The sequence below is a fragment of the Rattus rattus genome, chromosome 3 (genome assembly GCF_011064425.1).
Source record: "Rattus rattus isolate New Zealand chromosome 3, Rrattus_CSIRO_v1, whole genome shotgun sequence".
NCBI lineage: Eukaryota > Metazoa > Chordata > Mammalia > Rodentia > Muridae > Rattus > Rattus rattus.
Window position 1 is genome coordinate 30,483,429 of NC_046156.1, and position 8,322 is coordinate 30,491,750.

Sequence of the window (8,322 nt, forward strand, 5' to 3'; positions counted from 1 at the left end):
AACAGCATAAAGTGCATAGCTATATTAAGTTTGAAAAAAGAGTTCTACATGCTGGTCTGTTGTTGGGTTGGTGTTACAGTAAATGAAAGTGTACCTTTCTTTGTGAGTTTTCTATTTGGGAGAGCGTGGTATGACTCCCTTGGATTTCCCTCTACAGAGAGGTTACTTATTTCCCCCATCTAAAGGTATGGGGTTAAAGGTGTCATCTACTGTGCTCAGCCTGTGAGAGCAGCCTCTTGACAGCTTGCTGCTAATCATTCTGGAGATAGTCATTTAGAGTAGCACTGCAATTGGCCAAACACTCCAAGTTCATTTTATTGGTTAAAGGTTGTCCCCTTAGCTCTTCATGATACTTACTCATTATAATTAATCTCAGTTCATGACTAATAATACTTACATATATTGTTTCCTCTCTATACAGCATATGATGTGAATCTACTCCTTGTGAGCAGAATTTCACAAAAGCCCTGTCTGAAGATGGCTTCCAGAGGCCAGTGAGCAGTTCCTACTCTTAGAAGGATAAGATGGTCTTGTTTATGATTTCCACTGACTCCTAGATCTCATCTTCCTTGATCACAAGAGGAGTTGTGACCCTCGTGATATCGCTTGGTAGCATGGGTTGGCTTGGCTAGATGCCCATTATCTGGGAGTTGCACGCACACACCATCCAAAAATTACAATCTTTGGTTTTTCTGATGATTTAGCAACTGTTTCCCTCTTATAGCAGTCACACCAGAGGGCGGCTTCATGAGCTCCTTTCTCAAAATGATGCCCACCTTGCCTGCATCCTTAGCAAGATTCTTTCCCTTCTACTAAACATCAAGAGATATATTGGCAACTTGTCAGCCTAGTGGATTGCCACGATATGTGAAGCCATGCTCATCCAGTCAGCATTATCTCATTATAATACAGCACTGTAGACACAGAGAATAAGCCACCAGAAAGAGCCTTACCAAGAAAAACTATGTCATGTCTGACATTCTCATAATCCACAGCTAACCACCTCCCAGTTCTGGCCAATACTGACTATATTTTATCAGCAATAAATAGGACCTGGTGCAGAATTCTCAAACTCCTATCAGGTGTCCTGGATCTGGAACAGTAACACCTGCTTCACCCTGGATGGGCACCACCATGAATGCATTAGCATTTGGATCCTGAAGGGCATGCTGCCATGCAGGCAGATTGTTATATGGGATGGTTTCAAAGCATGGCATGGAGGGTCCAAAGCTATCATAACTGGATATGTGGAACTGGAAGTTGTAGACAGTGTTTGGCCCCCAACATTCTTTGCTTTGAATTCCTGGATGTCTTTCATGGTGTAGCCCTAACAACAAGCAAATTTATAGACAGTCGCTCCATCTTTCACTCCTGTGTTCACGGGAAGAACTTGTTGTAGTTGAAGACCTTGCAAATGTTCTCCGTGTATTCACCAAGGGAATTGTTAAAGAAAGCCCAGGATATTAATGTCACTGTATGCTTCTGACTCTTCATGGCACATATGATCTTGGGGTGGTAGTGCCCTTGGCTGTTCTGAAAGCACCCTAAGCATGCAGAATGTCCAAGTATTGCCTGCCTTCCACAGCCCACACAGAAATGCCCTTTCCTTACTCCAGGGCTACAGGTAGAGGATGGTAATTGTGTGCATCATACTTAGATTCCTGTTTAAAAAAATTTACTCAGAGGATGGCGGGCCTTGCACTGTCTTCTTAGTTGCAACAGATGCAGCAGAGGTGACTGAGGCATGGACTCCCTGTTGCAGAGCAGCAAGGGTCTTCAAACTTGTGACTTTGGAAAACATTGTCTGGGTCCTTCAAGAGTGGGAGGGCAGGGAGACCTGACAGAGTCTGCTCAGTTCCACTGACCATACTTTAGCCAGGAAGCTCGATGTGCAGGTATAATTTCATGGTTGCTCCAAGGCTACACATGGTGATAAGTTATGGTGGACATAGCCATGTGCTTGAAACTGAAATATTTCTGAAAGAATATTGAAAACCAATGTATTTTATCTAACTTTTAAAATTGAAACAAAAATCATACACATTTGGTCCAGTGTGGTATTTCAACACATCCGCAGTGACAGTGTTTGAGTATTTGGGATTCCCATCTCCTCAAAACTTCTGTTTTCTTTGTGTGAGAACATTCACAATCTTCTGGTATTTTTTAAAATGTAATTAATTTTGAAAACTGTAGTCAGCCTACTGTGTTACAAAACATTAGAAGTTTCCTTTCTTTCCAGACTATATTTTGATGCCCTTGGAGAAGAAGAAAGCTTTGAGGGAAATCCAACCTGATGGTACTCTGCAAGGTATAGAAATGACCAGAGAGACAAATATTTTTATTTAAAAAATAAAGTTTGAGAAGATACTATGGGCATTGATTAAAAAAATCACTTTGAGGGAGCATCTCTTTGGCAGTAGGCTTGAGATGGACTGGCAGAATTGTGCAGGAACTTACAAGGAGGATCATTTAAGGCATGTACTATCACAATAGAACACAGTTTTTACTTAAATTGTGTTACCACTTAAGTAAATACTCATAGAATACCAATCTCCCTCAAATTGGACAGACCTTTGATATTGTGTCACACAGATCATTTTTGAGTGGTTGAGGAACAGAAGTGGATAGGTTAAGACATTAACATAGCTCTTGTCATTTTTTCCCTGTGGCTACTAGGCCTTCTGTTCTTGATCATCAGAGAAATGAAAGGATCCTGCCTGAGTAAACTCTGAGAACCAAGCATGCTTATGCCTGCGTAGCACTAGTCAGGAGGAAAGCCCACTGCAGATCCTAGACATCAAAGTCCACCTGAGACAGAGTTATCATGACTTGGATTTAAAACCAACAGAGGAATATATTTTAGTCAGCTAAGAGAACATATCTCAAAGAGGAGAGAAAAATGAAAGGACACTTATCTGTATCAGAAGCCAAGCACATAGAAACTTGGAGGAATTCAAGCTGTCTATAAAAAAAAAAGTATGCCTGTTTTTGAAACCTTTCTTGTACAGGGGGATTTCAGAACACTTATAGTCTAGAAAGGACCGAAACCAGGATGGACTCTGGATAAGAGAGAGTGAAGTCATTCTGGCCAAACCATGAAACACTGTGTCTATGGACCAACTGAATAATCAGCTTTAGTTCACCTTAAACTTGTTCTTCTAACAGAAAAAGCGTTGACACTTGAAAACTCAAGTTTCATCATGAGCTGTGACCATGAAGCCACTAATTGGGCACCTCTTAATCTGCAATTTATTTGGGGTAGAGACTTATTGTCAAGTGAAACTGCATGTCACAATCCCACAGGACTATGTACTTGTTACTTCATTTTCTGTTGCATCCACTGAGCTGCAAACAAAAGCGAGAGTTTGCACGGACATCTGCTCACACTTTCCTTCAAACTGTAGGCCTACTTAATATTAGGCAAACATTGAGATATATCATCAACCTTTATAGCAACCTTTGGGCCTTGAACTCATAACTGTTCTCCAACTGCTTCCCAAGTGTTAAGAAGGCAGGTAGGCACCCTTGTGCTTGGATTCATAAGTGTTTTGCCCATAATAGTCAAAATGCAATGTATATTATTATATACTAGATTCAGAAAATGTGGTATTGTGCATATGTGCACAGATTAAACATGTTAGAGATTATAGCTCTATTCTCTTTGAATGTAATAGATATTTTCAGCAGAGCTTCCAGAGACTAAACCACTACCTAAAGACTATACATGGACTGACCCAGGGCTCCAACTGCATGTGTAGCAGAAAATAGCCTTGTTGGGGCACCAGTGGAAGGGGAAGCCCTTGGTCCTGCCAAGGTTGGACCCCCAGTGCAGGGGAATATGGGGGAGGGCGGTAAAGGGGATGTTTAGGGGGAATACCTGTATGGGGGAGGAAGAGGGGAGGAATGGGGGTTTATGGACAGGAAACCAGGAAGGGGAATAACATTTGAAATGTAAGTAAAAAAATATATCTAATAAAAAAATTAAGTGTACAAACAAGGAATCTTACAAAAAAGAGAGATTTTCAGAATAATCTATCACTATGCATATGATAGAATTTTATTTGGCAATGAAAAAGATGGAGTATCAATACATATTAAATACTAAACATATTAAACTAAGTGGAAGATTGCATGACTTCCATGTACTAAATGGCTTTCATAACAAAGTTCACCGACTGGGTTATTTCACACAAATTTACCTTGTCACAGTTTTTCTTTTTAAAGATTTATTTATTTTTATTTTATGTGAAAGGAGTATTTTGCCTTGTGTATGAAAATATACCCTGTACTTGTTCATACATACTACTCAAAGAGACCAGAAAAGGGTTCTGAATCCATTGGAACCAGAGTAGTGGATGGTTGTAAGCCAGCATGGTGGTGCTAGGAACTGAACCTAGGTCCTCTGCAACATTGGCCAGTTTTCTGCAACACTGAGACATCTTTTTAGTCCTTCTCACACTTCTTGAGCATCAAAGCTCAATATCAAAAACATAGATTTTTTTCTCCCAGAAATCACTCTTTGGTTACCTTCTTACTGTGTCTTCACATGACCTTTCCCCTATATGCTGACAGCCTGCTATTTCTTCCTCTTTACAGAAAACACTAGTTCTTTTGCACTGGCCTCCAATGCTATGACCTCTCTTAGTCTGAATTACCTTTCTACAAAGCTCATCTTCTAAATGTGGTAATCTAAGAAGTTGGAACATCACAGGGCAACACACTTCAATCCATGGCACACCATATATAGGATGTATCCAAAACTAATCAACAGAAACAAAAAGTAGGCTGACTAATGGTTTCAGGAGGTGGGAAAATGGGGAAAGGAGAAATGATGGATAACAGATCCAGGAATGAAATGATGAAAATGCCTGGCAACAAAAGGAGGGGATGCTAGGCTAATTCAAGGCTAGCAGTTTAGGGAAACAAAATGTAGACCTCTTAGAAGGAACATTTTTGTTGATGTTCATGTACAGTATGATCCAGACACTGAGTCTAGGGAAAAGACAAAGTAGAACAGAAAGCTGAAAGTGATTTAACTGTCACTAGTAGGTAGAGTGCCCTTAGGGATGCTACTGACAAGGACAGGAGGCAGAGAGAGAGAAAGTGTGATGTGTTGCACCATTTCTTTACTCTTCACCCTTCAGCTTCTTTCTTGGGCTCTCCTTTGGAAGGTCCACATATGAATCAGAGTTCTCCTAAGAGAGAACGCAGACTATGTATATGGGGATTGATTAAATTGGCTCATGTGAGCAGATCAAAGGCTGAATAGACTCACAGTGGTTGTCTGCAGAATGGAGACCTGGAGGAAATGGTAGATTCTCAGCTGGAAGTTCGTAGCCTTAGAATGAGAGGTTAATGGTGCAGGCATCGTGGGGATGAAGGGCAGGAAACTCCTAGAAGAGCCACTGGTGCAAGACTGTTCAAAGGCTGAGATTGTACAATCTGACATCGATAATTCAGAACATTAGCAAAAATCACACTGCATTAAACAAGTTTCATGGAGACCCTGACTGCCTACTTCTAAGGCCATAGTCTAGTGACTCGGTGGAAGAGAAAAGAAAGTTTGTAGATATTAAACCACATGCGACATGAAAGTGGTATGTGTATTCTATGATGAGAAAGATTTAAGAAAGATGAGACAAGGAAATGGGGAAAGTCAGCGATTCAGAAGGGGTCAGGTAATACTAAGAATGTAGGACAAAGACAAATAGAATTCCATTACATTATATGACAGCTGAAAGATATAGTTAATTTTTCAAAACAGTTGAGATGGACTTGCCCTGTATAGGAGGAAAAGGCTGCATTCAGAAGACATAGAATATTAAACAAATATCCCAGTGCTAGGCAGAAGTTATTGGCCAGGAATCCCTCACCAACACCCAAACAATACAGACTACTGTTATTGCTCAAATTTTCTTACCAGACTCAGAATAAGACTTTAAGATTGCTGAAGATACCACATGCTTCAAATACAACATAGAGATTTCCAAAAGCTGGAACTGAACTGGTAGCTCTTCCTCCCTGAGGGAGAGCTAGCATTCACCATCCCTAAGACGTTCTGCAGGCTTATGTGGAAGAAAAGGCTACCCAGTTGTGGACTCTCTGTATTGCAACACTGACGCTGCCAGACAAAATGTGGCCACAGATGCAGTAGTGGTACAGTTGTTTTGGGGAGGAGAGCAACCAACTTCTTTCTGGATGAAATGCAGCCTGTTCTGTGTTACTGTTAAGCTGGGTCCAAAACTTAGGGAAGATTTCCTACTGATTTCATACTAAATGAGGTCATGGCCAAACTGCCTTCTATAGCCTTACACCAGAGCTATGAGCTCACTCTGGAAGCATTTCTTTCTGTAGTGGGCAATAATCAAGACAGAGATTCATAATGGAGAATAAGAGAATGCTGGGTGTCTAGCCCTAATCACAATATCAATGTCACCTCCGCCAAGGCTCAAGGAACACATCTGTAAAGGAGGTGGAAAGATTGCAAGAGCTGGATGAAGGGGAGGCCTGCTATGAAACGCTGTGTTCTACATATTACATGGCCAGTGTAACCATGAACACATGGGTGCTGTGACTGCCTGCATGAGACGTTACACAGAAAGAAAAGAGAGTAGGAAGTGGATTCGTTTGGAAGAAGAGGGTCCAAGAACATGAGAAGAGATGAGAAGGGAAATGGGCACAAATTGCCATCAGTGCATGGCATACATGCATCAAGTTGTCAGATGTTGTACTTAAAATGATAAAACAGTGTGTCCATTTAATGTCCACAACAGCCACTCACTTCTGCGGTTTATCCTATTCCAGCCCTGAGCCTGTTGAACGGCACCCTCTGCATTTAGGGTAAGTCCTGCTCGCTTAGTTTGCTGACTGACACGATTGTTTTCTCTGCAAATAACCCCACAGACACAAGAATTGTGCCCCACCCATCTGCTAGGCATCTCTCAATCCAATCAGGTTGTCAGCCAAAAAGCGACTCTCGATTCTAGTAGAGAACAGCTGGCAAGAGGGACCGTGGCTTTAGGGTCAGCGTGGCTGGGACGGAAGCCAAGAGACAGTGACTAGGCTCGGGGCAAACTGGGGAGTCCTGTGCGGCTTCAGAGAAGGTGGAGCTTCTCTTTGGCCTTTCCACCAACTGCAAAGTCAAAGGGCTCAGAGTGGTCACCCATTGGTGCTTCTACTTAGACTCTTTCTCAGGGTCTCCTTAAGGTCTCCTTGCTTTGGTCAGTTCCCGGATGACCCTAGGAGGCTTTATCGCTAGATCTACCACACACTTGCCTACTTGGTCTGTTTTCTACCTCACCATGCTGGGGGTGTCAGATACGCATGGAAGGTTCGACAGTCTTTACTTTCTGAAGCACTGCAAAGGAAGGAAATGGCTTTTCAGGTCCTCTCTGTTCCTGTCTCTACCTCTGTCTCTGTCAGTCTCTCTGTCTCTGTCTGTTTGTCTGACTTTCTCTCCTCTTCCATTCTTCCATCTTTCCCCACAGTTTATTTGAAATTTGTGTACATGTGCAGTATGTGTCCTAGTGGGTACATGTGTGTGTGCATGTGTATGTGTGTGTACATGCGTCCTCACGTGCTTGCTCATGCTTGCTCATGCACAGTGAAGTCCAGATACCATTATTCAGTTGTCTTACTCAGTCATTTTCTACCATGATTTAGAGATAGGGTTTTCCCACTGATCACAAATTTTCTGATTGGATAGACTGGATGTCCATCAAGCTCTAGAGACCTGCCTTTCTCTACCACATCCCAGACCTGAGATTATCAACGCCAATGACCATGTCTTGCTTTTCCTTGGGTGCTGGAGATTTAAACTCCTCCTCATGCTTGAGCTGTAGGCTTATGGTTTTTTTTTTGGGGGGGCTTGAGACATCTCTATATCCATCATTATATTTCTGATATTCATAGACACTGAAATTTAGCGTTTCATTTTATATTACATCACAGCAAATATATATGATTTGATTTACTTTAAGTAAAAACATTTATATTACAAATAATATTCCAATACAAACTAAGCAACGTTATAATATATATTTGTATGGTGCCATATTTCTGCAATCATATTTTGTATGGAAGAAAATGTGTCTTCTCAGTTTTGAAAGGATAGGGATTTAGTCTAATATTCTTAACTTTGATAATTAAACTGCCAACTATTCTCTTATTTATGGAAAGGTGATGTGGGCAAATAGTAGCTTTTATTTGTGTTTATTATGTTTTGATCATATGATCATATTAAACAGTATTATATCAGTGACTTCATTCTTTTCCTCATCATTTGCAAATGGGGTATAGTGTGGATAGTTTGGTAACCAAATT

At 41.1% G+C, this 8,322-nt stretch overlaps 1 pseudogene; it reads right to left on the reverse strand.

Annotated features, from left to right (window-relative positions):
• Nucleotides 1-511: 511 nt before the first annotated feature.
• Nucleotides 512-1,801, reverse strand: LOC116895320 (annotated as a pseudogene).
• Nucleotides 1,802-8,322: the final 6,521 nt, after the last annotated feature.